Source organism: Bemisia tabaci, chromosome 1, assembly GCF_918797505.1.
Source record: "Bemisia tabaci chromosome 1, PGI_BMITA_v3".
Taxonomy (NCBI): domain Eukaryota; kingdom Metazoa; phylum Arthropoda; class Insecta; order Hemiptera; family Aleyrodidae; genus Bemisia; species Bemisia tabaci.
In genome coordinates, this window is record NC_092793.1 from 64738177 (window position 1) to 64753041 (window position 14865).

Here is a 14865-nt window from a genome sequence, read left to right on the forward strand (position 1 = left end):
CCGAACTTCGAAGAATCGAATCTACGCAACGTACAACATTTTTACTTCTTCCTTTTCTTCGTCAGGAAACCGTTGGAGGGGAATTGCTGCACTGTTGCCAAGACTATGCCTAAAAATCATACAATTGTGTTTCACTTACCCAATTTTTTCGAGATCACGCTTCTCGACCCTTATTCTTGAATCTGAATTTACAACATCAAATTGTCTCCTATCAGCAGATCGCAACTTTCGTCAAGCCCGAATTTTGAAAGTCTTGGCAACAACACCATTATTCCCCCCCCCCCCCCAACGGTTTCCTGACGAAGAAAAGGAAGAAGTAAAAATGTTGTGCGTCGCGTAGATTCGATTCTTCGAAGTTCGGCGCACGACGCAGCATTTGAGGTTCTTCCCGTACTTTCCTGTGCGCTACGCCTAATCGTTAAAGTATCGAAATTTCTCGCAGCGCACGACATTTTCCGTAAAACACTCATATTTTCCTGTGCAGCGGCCATTTACTGTGTCGCGCGTGTATTTTCCTGTGTTGCGCGCGCGTTTTAGGTTTGGTCCGCAACGGCGTTCCATAGTTCAGCCGAAAGTCGATAAGCCGATGATTGAAAATAATTCATAAGGCGGCTGAATTCTTGGAGAGTAAGTATAATTTTGGCGTTTTCCGAACCTTCACTCGAAGTCATGGCCTGCCGCACATTTTGAGAGGGTGAAAAATTTGATTTTTGGCAGATATACGTGATCCTGCGGATTTTTGTGAAGTCGAAACAACTGATAATCGCAATGAGTTGCGAGGGTCCTACGCGAGATAGCAGCACTAGTACCTGCTCACGGATTTTTACATTGGCTCTTAATACGGGAGTGGGGCCGAATTTTGTCGGTCCTTCCACCCAAGATCCATCCGTTTAGGCCAGTCATTCCCGAAACCGAAATGAGAATCTTCTGCGCATGACGTCAGCATTACTGCCGCGAAAACCAGAAATGTCGGAAACAATATGCTTTTCTAATGGGAGAGAGCAAATTTTTCTTAATGAATCATTTAAATGTCTTACTTTTAAATCCTTTAAAACTTTCTGAGTGTCGAAAAGAACGTTTAGACATTAGCGTCCAGGGTTTAAATTCAGCTGAATTTGCGTTTTTATACTTTTAAAGGATTTTTGAAGTCAGCGATGTAACAAGCCATCTAGTGGTCTAGATTCGCGTGTAAAAATGGCTGATGCAGAGTAAACTGTAAAAATGAAAGAACAGAAGTTCGGAAAAATCGAAACCCTGCATGCTAATGTCTAAACGTTCCTTTCGACACTCAGAAAGTTTCAAAGGATTTGAAAGTAAGAAATTTAAATGATTCGTTAAGAAAAAGTTGCTCTCTCCCATAAGAAAAGCATATTATTTCCGACTTTTCTGGTTTTCGCGGCAGTAATGCTAACGCCACGACCCAATAGAAAGGGGCTCACCCCGAGCGGGGAAATCTGCGCAACGACTGACCTATATGGATGGATCTTGCTTCCACCGTACTTAAGGGCTTTAATGGATTCACATTGTCTTGACTCTCAATACAGGGTGTCCCAAAAGTCCGTAACCTCCCCCCCTCGTAACTTTTGAACGGTTAGAGATAGAAAAACGAAACTTTGGAAATGTTTCTATCTTAAAGGAGTCCATCTTCTAGGGGGGGGGGGGGGGTGTCAAAATTTTTGTCTCCCCCTCAGGGGGGGGGGGGGGTCTTCAACTTTTTTTTTTGAATGGTAACCCCTATCTTGTGATACACCATTAGAAAGAGCATAAAAAACTAAGAAATTTGGCGCAAACCGCAAATCAATATCTTAATTTTTGACCGAGTTATGATAGGTCAAAGGTCAAATTTGACCTATTTACAAAAATCATACCTCCGGTTCAAATTATCGTAAAGAAAAAAAATAAGACAGGAAAATTTACCAAATTGTAAGCACTTTCAAGTAAAAATCACAGAAATTACTTCAAACTAATTTTAAGGGGGGTTTCGGACCCCCAAATACGTCATTTTAAAGGTCATACGATATTCTCGCGAAATGAGCCAATTTCCCCTTACTTTTCCTCAACATTATCTTAGTAAGTTCAAAATTAGTTCAACATTGCGTTTCCAAGTCCCTAAATTTCAGGCAAAGTTCAAAAATGAAATTTAAGGTGATTCAATTCAACCATTTAAATTTCATTTTTGAACTTTGCCTGAAATTTAGGGACTTGGAAACGCAATGTTGAACTAATTTTGAACTTACTAAGATAATGTTGAGGAAAAGTAAGGGGAAATTGGCTCATTTCGCGAGAATATCGTATGACCTTTAAAATGACGTATTTGGGGGTCCGAAACCCCCCTTAAAATTAGTTTGAAGTAATTTCTGTGATTTTTACTTGAAAGTGCTTACAATTTGGTAAATTTTCCTGTCTTATTTTTTTTCTTTACGATAATTTGAACCGAAGGTATGATTTTTGTAAATAGGTCAAATTTGACTTTTGACCTATCATAACTCGGTCAAAAATTAAGATATTGATTTGCGGTTTGCGCCAAATTTCTTAGTTTTTTATGCTCTTTCTAATGGTGTATCACAAAATAGGGGTTACCATTCAAAAAAAAAAAGTTGAAGGCCCCCGCCTCCCCCCCCCTGAGGGGGGAGACAAAAATTTTGACCCCCCCTAGAAGATGGACTCCTTTAAGATAGAAACATTTCCAAAGTTTCGTTTTTCTATCTCTAACCGTTCAAAAGTTACGAGGGGGGGGGGGGGGGGTACGGACTTTTGGGACACCCTGTACGAAGGGACTCTAGGTAGAATTAGGGCCGGATCTTACGTCTCGGTTCAAGACGCGCGTGTTGAAGCCAGCGCGCAGGCATGGCTGAATATATTATACTACGTATATACTCATCCATGGCGCAGGTGTATCTGGCCCATCAGATGGAGAAAGTGCTGAAAAAAAGCAAGTGAGGGTACAAATTGGTAATTTAAACGTAAGTTTTCAAGCATAATACTGAGTAACGTAATGTTAGCAATATGCCGGTACTATACCAGCTATATGTGAGAATTAAGTTCGTTAGTGATACATTAAATGATTATATCCGAGTTAGTATGAATCGCATACACGGTAATTTATATACTGGGTGTCCGATGGGTAAATTGCATACTAGCATCAAATTGTTGGTTGGTGGGTACCGAACATCAAACTGTACTCTTGTTATGATTTGTTAGCAATCTACCAACAATTTAAACTAACCTCATTTCGGAAAAGGCAAAAGGGCAATATAGATAGCAGAATTTGACATTTATTATTTGAAATGTCGATATTCTTGAGAATATCTGAAACACATCTCACCCTCGGACCCTCAAGGAAGAAGAGATGGTGATCATTAATTAGGGATTAGTAGCCAATAAGGTGACTAGGGTGGTCCGAGAGTCGTTGATTATTTTGACGTTTGGTACCAAGCGACTTTTTTTAATGTTCACAAAAGATAATTAGAACAAACCCAACGATATGACGAGGCCGCTGAAGTTATCTTTCTATCACGTATTTTGTTGCCTTTCTCCATGCCCTTGACCAGTTGAAGTCAGCAGAAAGCGGCTTTTCAGGGTAGGTACTAAAGTGTACAAATAAGGCCCAATGATGAAAAGGAAAAATTTTAGGAGGCAGAGGCCGAAGTTTTGCTGAGCTGTGGGTCTCACCAACAACTCAGGTCTCTGGTAATTTGGACAGCGATAGCAGAAAATGTAAAACCTCAAATATGAGACTATTTTTCTCTACTTCCATTGTCAGCTGCGACATAAGTTACAAGAGTTATTAACGACATAAGATGTTACGACAATTTCACTTACCTCTGCTCAAAGATAGAGTGATGATGTTAGTTACCAAGGATTTGGAGCAATTGCCACTAATTAGTGGCTTGTTTTAGAGGCTGCCAATAAGGTTTCTTGAAACCAAGCAAACCTGCGGTTTGACTTGCTGTTATCGTTTATCCAAATGCTGGGTTATCAAGAAACTTTCAGTGGCTAAGCTTCCTTGTCGGAGACGCCTTATACTCCCGTTATCTCTTGATTTCTCAACTGGAGTTAGTGGGGTCTTCAATTTAAAGTGTGAAAAAACTAGCGTCAAGCCAAATCAAGCTGCCAGGACTACACACGTATTGAAAGGAATGAGACGTAACAAGATGATTCATGCAGGATGAACAAATTGGCCTGACTAAATTATGATAAGTAAACTGTTGAGATCAAACATCAGACCTTTTGGAAGATTTTAAATGAAAATAAGAGTAAGCTGTTCAAGTGACTCGGAAAAAACAGATACGAATGAAGTCAAGGACGGGGACGCAAGACACTTCGGTGCAGGAGCTCCACATGGATGAACTTCGACGGATATCTGGAGACACAAATACTAAAAGAGCTGACCCACTGACAAGACACTACTGAAATTGTAGGACTGTATCTTTAACTTATTTAAAATTATTAAAAATTGGCCTCCGTCCTAATCAGGACAGACGAACGGTCACTGCCACACAGATTGACACAAAATATTGGGGACTCCTAAACGGGCTGCACACAGTTCTTCACTAGAATTTTTTAAATTTTATATGGACTCAACAATGTCAGAATGAACTAAGTTCTTCTCAAAGACGCTTAAAATTTAAGCCAACAGACTGGTTACGTTACCCCAAAAAGCTGGACAGTCTGTGGATAGTATCGATAATTGGCAATCCACCTTATCTAGATGTGAAATATATGTCTTTGGAAATATTAGTGCAGAAATAATTAATAATCCAAATGAGAATTATTGGTGGTATTAGGTAAAAAAAATTCCTTACATTATTTGTGAGAAAGAAGGGCTATGAAATTATGAATGATCAGAAATCACAGTGAATTTCGCGATCGCCCAACAGTTTGACAAACTGGCAAATTATATGAATTATCCTCTTACCATCCATCTGTATATGATTTATCTGATTTCGACGGGAGTATACGATTTATCTTGTATACAATTTATCTGCCCCCAGTATAATACTCAGCAGTGTAATGCTTACCATATACGAGTTATATTTTACCATTTGCTTAGTCAGCAATAAACGAGTATTAAACTCAAAAGTGTAATGCTAAGCAAATACGAGTTAAATCTCAGCATTAAGGTGATCGAGTAGGTAGGTATTACAATCCAGAGTCATAGAATAATAACTGGGTAGCTGACGAAGCTAGCGAAGCTATTTATTATTCTATGCCAGAGTGTTATACTACTTATGGGTTATGTATGGGGTACCTAGTGTTGTAAAATGAGTTATGTATTGATTGACATTAAATTATGAGTTCATATAAATAACTAGGGGGTGCGCCCCCTGACAGCAACGCGACCCAAACCCACAACGACGCTTCACGCCCTCTAAGGTCCGCTTCGCGAACCCCTCGTAGGTTAATGCAAATAGAATAAGCTCATCCATACGGACGAGGTATATCTTATCGGTTGCTAGAAGCGATTTTCCAAACTACGAAAGAAAATGAAATATATAGGTACAGGAAAAAGGAAAATTAATAATAATTTCCCAGAATTATTGAGAAAGTCAATGATAATGACACTGATTAGATTTCTTGATGAAGAATGTAGGTATTTTTCAAATCCTGTTTTAAGTTCATTCCGAAATTTCAGGAAAATTAGTGCTTCCACTAAAATTACTTTCTTTATATTTCTGTTACTGCTAAGGAGAATGCTGAGACATTAAAAAAATGGGCATAAAATAAAACTAAAAAAGCAGAGGCTCATTGTACAAGGATGTTAAGAAAAATGACTTCTTCGCAAGAATGTAGTTAATCCTTAAATGGGCCTGTTGCATGCAAGAGATACAACCGCGCGAATAAACTTTTAAGAGGTTAAATGACACGAAAATTACGATGGTCACACTAAAAAAGTCTGAAATACACTCCTTACTGCGCAATTTGCGTTGTTAGGAACGCGTTTTTTCAAATTTCCCGCGTCTGGGGGCAGTTTTCTAATCACCGTAAACGAGCAAACGGCGGGCTAGGTGATTTCCGGAAGATGCCGAGTCGTTGTTGTTGTTGTTATTTTTTCCTACAGTTTGTTTACAAACCCAACGTGATCTCCTATAGTGGTCCATATACGCTTTATGCGGTAACCAAATCGATCAACTTTTAAATATCCAACGCAATCCTTCTACATTTCATTTCACGATGTCACGAGTTCCGATTTTTAGGTTATGTTGTCAGTTTTAGTTGACCGGAAATAGCCGCGAGTTGCCGTTAATTGTCCCCGTTAGAAAACTGCCCCCAGACGCGGGAAATTTGAAAAAGCGCGTTCCTAACAACTCAAATTGCGCATTAAGGGGTGTATTTCAGACTTTTTTAATGTGACCATCGTAATTTTCGTGTCATTTAACCTCTAAAAAGTCTATTCGCAGGGCTGTATCTCTTGCATGCAACAGGCCCATTAAAGAAACTGTCAGTAAGACCAACACTCTACCATTTTCTTTTAAAAATAATTTTTAGCAGAAATATGAAGTAAAGAAGTGTTTTATTATTTTATTTTCTCATTGGAAAAAAAGGCATTGTGAACAAAAAAATTTACAATTAAAGATTCCATGTATTTATAAAACATCAGCGTGCATATACACATGGCAATAAAACACGAAATTTCTATCAATATAGGACTAAACTTTAATCCTTATCTAAATGGTAATAGCACGAACGTAAATCGTAAATCGTAACGTAATCGAACGTAATCGTATCGTTCGTGTAATGCACGAACGATCATTGCATTATTTCATGAGCATACAATTGACATCAAATGACATCGATACGGGAGCAATAATTTTTTCAGCTTTATACTGGTGGGTGTATAACTGGTTCAGTGCCAGTGTAATGCTAGCATTACACTAATGAGTGTATAACTGTGTGATGATTGTTTACCAGTCACGGCCACCAGATGGCGCCGTACTCTTCAATGTGCGATTACCGTTTACTCTGGTCCCAAGCCTGCCTCGGATGAATGGTTTTTGTCTCGTTATTCTCCTCACTTGTTAAGGTTTACTTCTAGAGATTTCACTTTTCTTTTAATATTTACATTTGATAAGTTATAGAATTGGTTAAAAGTTGCGCTCTCTTTTTCACAGCCTCATATCAATATACTTGGGCATACCCGAGAAATCTGACTCCCCGATGGTTGCAATGGTACCGTTAACAAGAATGAACACCGCGAAAGCCTCACCGTGGAATAAGAGCGCAAGGCGTCCACGCCCTCTCGCCTCGGCCCAGCGCCACCCCCGCGGGCCGTCCTTCAGGGCATAGGGATGTGCTAGCTAGCATAATTCTAATGCGCACATAATTAGTGAAGTTTTAAGATAATACTTCTGAGTGTAGAATCAGTATAATGCCAGTGTAATGTTAGCATTACACTCGTGAGTGTATAACTAGTATAATGCTGGCTATATACTCGAGAGTGTATAACTAGTGTAATGCTAGCCTAATGCAATTCTGTGTGCGAATCACATTATGCTGGCTATACACTCACGAGTGTAATGCTAGCATTACACTCATTTTTAGCAAGGTAATTGGGGAAGACTACGAAATGAGTTCATTGGAAGAAGCTTCGGTAAGGTGTAATTTGAACGAAATGGAAATGACCGTCGACAAAGAGAAATTATACTGGGGCAAATAGAAAAAAAAATGATGAAAATGATGCGATAAGTATACTGTTGAGGAAGATGGTGGGTGATGTTAAAGAAAAAGAAGTGGAAAAAACATCCTGACAACTGGAACTGCTGGGGGGATAACGTTAAAGAGGAAGGAAATACAACTATGTGTGGTGGGTTGCAATGCGAGGGGGTTACTATCATATGCTAGTTGCATGGGAATGGGGGGATATAGAATTTTGTGTGTTGAACGAAATGCACAAAAATGTTCTTTGGTTCTGTAATAAAGTGCGGAGCATAATATAGTGCGAGTGGGTGAGCTCTTAAATAGTAAATACAAACTAGCTGCTTCAGCTCGCTAGGTACGCTCGCTTGCGCCGCTAGCCGGGAGCTACGCCTCCTGCTGGGCCCCCAATCACTCGCTAAGGGTATCCCTGGGTAAGGGTGCCAAAATGACCCTCCTCACGGATTTTAAATTTAATGGTCTAAACCCTTTCAGAAGGTCCAAAAAACATGGTTTTGAGCAATTTTTACCTCCTGACCCCAACAACCCCCCCCCCCCTCTCCAGCCCCGAAAAACCCATTTTTCGGGGAATTTCGGAGTATTTTCACGTTTTATTTCATATCTCCCGCGCTTTTCAATGAAAGTGCACCAAAATCTCACCAAATGCACATCAAACCAATCAAATTCTTGGGTAATAAAAAATCAAACTTATTGCACCACATTTAGACCCCTAAAAAAATTCATAAAAATCGATGATTAGCATTTGAAGCACCCAAAAGGAAGGAACTTCACAGGGGTTGGTACCCTATAGCTTATTTGACTTAAATATCTGACACGATTAACTGACTGTTTAAAAAAATAATGAAGATTTGGCAATTAAAAACAATACAACTATTCTCGCAAGATGGATTGCACATGAAAAATGTAAGACGCAATGGCGTGAGTCGTGAACTCGCAATGCCCCGCTCTAGTTTAAGCAACATTACAAATAAGACAAACGGAAACAAACACAACATGGAAATAGAGGGAGAAAAAGGATGCGCGTTTACGACGGCGCAGAGATACAACTATTCGTGCTTGAAGGACGTCCGTGCTGCGTCTGAAAAATTGAAGGCACGATGACGCGAAGCGTGAGTTCTCAATGCTGTGCTATATTCTGCCGATGAAGTGTCGCTCAGATTCGGAAGGGAAGTTTAAAAAGTGGCCCGAACACATCTCTCCTACCTTCGGCTGTGTTATATTCACGTAGTGCTTGAAGCACCATTACGAATGAGACAAACGGAAACAAACACAATATGAATAGGGAGGGAGGGAAAGGATGCGCGTTTACGACGGTGCAGAGATACAACTATTCGTCCTTGATGGACGTCCGTGCTGCATCTGAAAAATTGAAGGCGCGATGACGCGAAGCGTGAGTTCTCAAAGCTCTGCTGTATGCTGCCAATGAGGTGTCGCTCCGATTCGGAAGAAAAGTTAAAAAAGAGGCCCGAATACGTCTTCCTTGTCGTCGGCTGTGTTGATACTCGTTATTTCTTATTTTTTCAGGTTCTTGTCCGATTATTTTTTAGGATGGATTTTTAGACCCACGTCTTAAGCTCGTGTAAACCGCAGCACTGACGCGGTTCTCATGTAAATAATGGTGCTTGGATGCTTCTAGAGGCTTTAATTTTTTATGTTTTCTTAAATTTTAGAAGTCTGTCGGTCACTTCAATACGTTCAATTTTACAATTTTTACTCAGTACGATTAATAAACTTTGAACCTGAAAATAGCGTAAACTTGTGCTGCTTTGCCAAACTTTTCTGAACCCCTCTCCGAGAAGGGAATGCTCGTAGGAGCCTCAAATCGTGTAGACCGCGGGCCAGCAGGGGGTAACCCTCCCCCCCCCCCCCCCCCGGTGGGAATTTTGAAGATGGTGATTTTCTTGAAGCTCTCAACTAGTAGAATAAGATTTCCCTTGTTTACGCGAATTTTATCGTGGTGGGGGGGGGGGGGGGGAGTAGGCCCCCCCTAAACCCTCCAAAATTGCTCAGAATTCCGATTTTTCCGTGAATTTTCCCACTTTTACCCGAAAAGGCTTGATTTTAGGGCAAAACTCCACATAACCATTCTGAAAGCTCGTGAAATTTTGGTCTAGACAAGTCTTAAGTGACTTTGACCAGGACCCACGGTCCCCCAAAATGGGGGGGCTTAAATTGTCAAAATATCTCAATTTTCCGCGAAAATGACCGTTTCGCCGCGATTTCTCGCCAATAACGCGAAGAAGGTTGGTATTATCGTAAAATCGTTCACCCCTATAATAACAGAGCATTAATTTTTTATTCTAAGGGTGGCCTAACCCCTCGTGGGTGGGAGGGGGGCCCCCCAGCAGTACCCACCCTATAAAAACCGTCAAGATTGGCCGCTTCCTTGAAGTAGCGTTATGCGCAAAAATGGGCGGCAAAATGAAAACAAGTAGCGTTTGTTCTGAGAGAACATCAATGTGGATTCTTGTGGGGGGTGACAGGGGGGAGGGAGGTACATCCTCCTCCCTCCCCCTCCCCCTCCCCCCAAAAAATAACCACGAAAAACGTTAATTAAACGCGAAAATTACACTTTGTAAGACGACTTCAGGGCTTGTCATTGACCCGCTTACACTAACATAATTTAACGAGGGGGGGGGAGGGGAGAGGGGTTTACCCTCCCCCCTCCTCTCCCACCCCCTCCCCCTCCCCCAAATAAATAATCACGAAAAAATTTAATTAAACGCGAAAATTCCATACTCTAAAAGGCGACTTTCAGGGCGTGTCATTGTCACGCTCACACTAATATAATTTAAAGAAGGGAGGGGGGGGGGGTATTAGACATCTTAGCCTCCCCAGCCAACATTAAAAAAGGGTGGGGGAGGGGTAATTTACAAACGTTACTTACTTAATAATAGGAGGGACGGGGAAACCTAACTACAGTAGGAGAATTTTAAGATTTGAAGGGATACGGAATTAAATCAGGGAACGTAGAGATACTATTTTATTTTTTGGAAATGACTGAAACTGAGGGGAGTTTATTCATAATTGACGGAAATGTACATACTTAAGCTTATGTCAACATTTTTGAAACGTTTGGAGAATAGGCTTAAAGTGTATTGGATCGTTTGCCAAAGTATTCAATCATTCATTTGGTCACAGACAGATACTGCAGTGAACTCTGATTGACGAATAGTTATCAAGATAGTTCGACTCGGAAAAAAGCAAAATTATTTGAATGTTTGCTTCTTATTGGTCTGATTTTCATTGAGTTTGCAAGATGAAGTCAACTTTCACTCTGTCAGCGGAGGTAAACTGGCTAGACCCATCTCCATGCCTTAAATATAATTTTCCCAGTGAGTATATTGGGTGTATTTCTTTCGGTTCCATTCAGTTAAGAATAGATCGATAAGCTGGCTCTTGTTTTTACACTTGCCTAAATTACTTTTCAAACTACGGGGTATTTTGGTTGGGGGTCCATTCGTAAAAAAGTATCCCTTAATCCCCCCCATAATCGCTTAATGTTTTTGATGAATTTATCACTGCAGTTTATTCTGTCTATGACCAAATGAATGATTGAATACTTTGGCAAACGATCCAATACACTTTAAGCCTATTCTCCAAACGTTTCAAAAATGTTGACATAAGCTTAAGTATGTACATTTCCGTCAATTATGTATAAACTCCCCTAAGTTTCAGTCATTTCCAAAAAATAAAATAGTATCTCTACGTTCCCTGATTTAATTCCGTATCCCTTCAAATCTTAAAATTCTCCTACTGTAGTTAGGTTTCCCCGTCCCTCCTATTATTAAGTAAGTAACGTTTGTAAATTACCCCTCCCCCACCCTTTTTTAATGTTGGCTGGGGAGGCTAAGATGTCTAATACCCCCCCCCCCTCCCTTCTTTAAATTATATTAGTGTGAGCGTGACAATGACACGCCCTGAAAGTCGCCTTTTAGAGTATGGAATTTTCGCGTTTAATTAAATTTTTTCGTGATTATTTATTTGGGGGAGGGGGAGGGGGTGGGAGAGGAGGGGGAGGGTAAACCCCTCTCCCCTCCCCCCCCCTCGTTAAATTATGTTAGTGTAAGCGGGTCAATGACAAGCCCTGAAGTCGTCTTATAAAGTGTAATTTTCGCGTTTAATTAACGTTTTTCGTGATTATTTTTTGGGGGGAGGGGGAGGGGGAGGGAGGAGGATGTACCTCCCTCCCCCCTGTCACCCCCCACAAGAATCCACATTGATGTTCTCTCAGAACAAACGCTACTTGTTTTCATTTTGCCGCCCATTTTTGCGCATAACGCTACTTCAAGGAAGCGGCCAATCTTGACGGTTTTTATAGGGTGGGTACTGCTGGGGGGCCCCCCTCCCACCCACGAGGGGTTAGGCCACCCTTAGAATAAAAAATTAATGCTCTGTTATTATAGGGGTGAACGATTTTACGATAATACCAACCTTCCTCGCGTTATTGGCGAGAAATCGCGGCGAAACGGTCATTTTCGCGGAAAATTGAGATATTTTGACAATTTAAGCCCCCCCATTTTGGGGAACCGTGGGTCCTGGTCAAAGTCACTTAAGACTTTTCTAGACCAGAATTTCACGAGCTTTCAGAATGGTTATGTGGAGTTTTGCCCTAAAATCAAGCCTTTTCGGGTAAAAGTGGGAAAATTCACGGAAAAATCGGAACTCTGAGCAATTTTGGAGGGTTTAGGGGGGGCCTACTCCCCCCCCCCCCAACCACGATAAAATTCGCGTAAACAAGGGAAATCTTATTCTACTAGTTGAGAGCTTCAAGAAAATCACCATCTTCAAAATTCCCACGGGGGGGGGGGGAGGGGAGGGTTACCCCCTGCTGGCCCACGGTCTAGTGGTAATTGTTACACAAGTTTTGTCAGTCAAGCAGGAGTGAATTTCAGGCTTTGGCATTAAGCTCAGTGTTAGTTTTGATCAAAATAAGCAACGAATTCATGTAGTAGAAGACCCTATCCAAATTTCTCAGGTTTTTCAATAAAAGTGCAGCATAGAATACTAGGGTATGAAGTTAGTCACATTGAAATTATGAGCATAGAGGCATGAGCTATTACTGTTTCTACTTAAGAGGTCTAATTTCACCATTCCAATTTTTCTCCCAAGTTTTCGGTAATTTAAGAAGAATAATACAATTTCTCTTTCATTGCTTGTTTTCAAAAATACTCATAAAAAAACACTGAAATGATAATGATCTGCCTGAGAATTTCACCAAAAGTTTGAATAAAAAAGGAAACCACAATATTATCCAGAATAAATATCCCACGCTATCCTGAGAGTCCACCTCTACGTAAAGACAAACTCTCCATGCAAAGATAGGGAGCAAATACATTGTCAGGGCTGCCACTTTACTTGGGGACTCTAAAAGCACGAGCAGCAACGAAAGCACGGCAACACTTATGCTTTCAGTTACCCTGCTAATATATTTGTTCCCTATCAGTATCTTTGCATGGAGAGTTTGTCTTTACGTAGACGTGGACTCTCAGGATCATTACAGCCTCAACTTTGAGACCGTTTTTGGAGCTTGGGAGTTAATTTCAGAGAAAATCAGTGGGACCATCGTGTTTCTCACGGACTTTTACATAAGAATCAATAGTCAAATCGCAAATTCCTCACACATGCAACACCTCCATTAATCCATCTATTTAGCGTCAAATCTTTGACACTAACTAAACTATAAAAAAAAGACGGTTAAAATGCCAAAAATATCGGAAAAATAACGATCTGTAGGTGCTGTGCGGGCCGCGTTAAATTTTTTTTTTCCAAATCCTTTTGGCGTTTTTTTAGCATATGGAACCATTTTAAGACCGTGCAACATTTGATTTGATTTAAACAAGTAAGTCTCACCCTTGTGGGAGGGGGGTGGTGGACAGATTTGACCGTTCTACCATATAGTATTCTTGTAGTTTAGACACTAAAGCATTAATAAGCGCCCATATTAGCTCAGTAAGTTACATATTTTAGGAATAGTAGGCACTTAAAAGTCACAGATCATATAGAAAAACACAGGTCTCCAAAAATGAAAAAAATCTGAACACGGTGGACTTTATGGTAGACTAGATAGTTGACAAGCTTCTATGTAATTTGTATTGCTGAGTTCAAAATTGACCTTAGTTTTTTTGCGTTGACCCATTATCTTCCCACAAAATGGGGTTTCTAAAAAAATGGAGTTTTTTGTGGGGAAATTCAATTTTGATTCAATTTTTTTGGGAAAACGGTGCATAATATTTAAAATCAAGGCCGTTTTCGGATTCAGCAGCTAAAGTTACTTCAAATCAGACTTTAATGGCACCCATCCTTCATTGTAATATTTTTTTAAAAAATAAAATAGGAGCGAAAATTTTGAGTTACAGCTAAAAAAAAATCTAGTCATATGCTATTAATATTTGATAGCTTGGCCTTGGCTGTAGATGACCTACTGCGGGCGCTTAAGCATGAACCTAACTTTTATTTTCAAGGGATCCATTTCTCATCCAATATGTCCACGTTGTGGCTCACTACACCTCTCAACACTGTTACAGTTAGTGGCGTGACGTGCTTTATGATATATCGATTGATCTCCCATATAAATCTATGGAAAAAGATCGATAGACAGGGTGTTTACACCTCAATAATCGATTCTTTACCATGGCTTCAAATGGAGAAATATCGATAATCGATTAATCACGCCTCGCCACCGATTGCGGTGTGGTGAAAAATGGGGAAAAGATATGGAACCGGAGGGAAGCCTCGAAGGCATACAGCTATCACCGACTGGCCTGACCGTGGAGACAACGATGAAAGTAGGGGAAAGAGGAAAAGAGCAAGAAAATAAACGTGGGATTCCCAATCGCTGATAACTGATAAGTCGTGAATGTAGAATCGGTGCGAGAGCTATTATTCTGTGGCCACTATAGCGGTGCACTAAAGTGTATGGCGGGTTACGAAAAACTATTTTTCGCAGGAATAACGATCCCGCTTGTAGGTAATATACCCAGTTGTTACAAAAAAAAAAAAAAAAAAAAAAAAAAAAATTGAGCCTTCAAGCATAGTGGCGCCCGCCGAAAAAATGGTTTTTTTTGGCGCTAAACTGTAATTCGAAGGATACGTAAAAAAAACCAACTTCTCTTTCCCCTCTGTTTCTATTAAATGTATTCTCATCATGCTCGTCCCATCCGTTCTATAAATTTAGAAATCTTCCGTCTGCTGTGAGAAAAGACAGAA

The 14865-nt window shown here is 40.3% G+C and overlaps 1 protein-coding gene across 3 annotated transcripts in view; it reads right to left on the reverse strand.

The window, feature by feature from the left end:
• LOC109040291 (putative peptidyl-tRNA hydrolase PTRHD1) overlaps positions 1 to 14865 on the reverse strand; it is a 202166-nt gene that overhangs the window by 87838 nt on the left and 99463 nt on the right. The window lies entirely within an intron of this gene.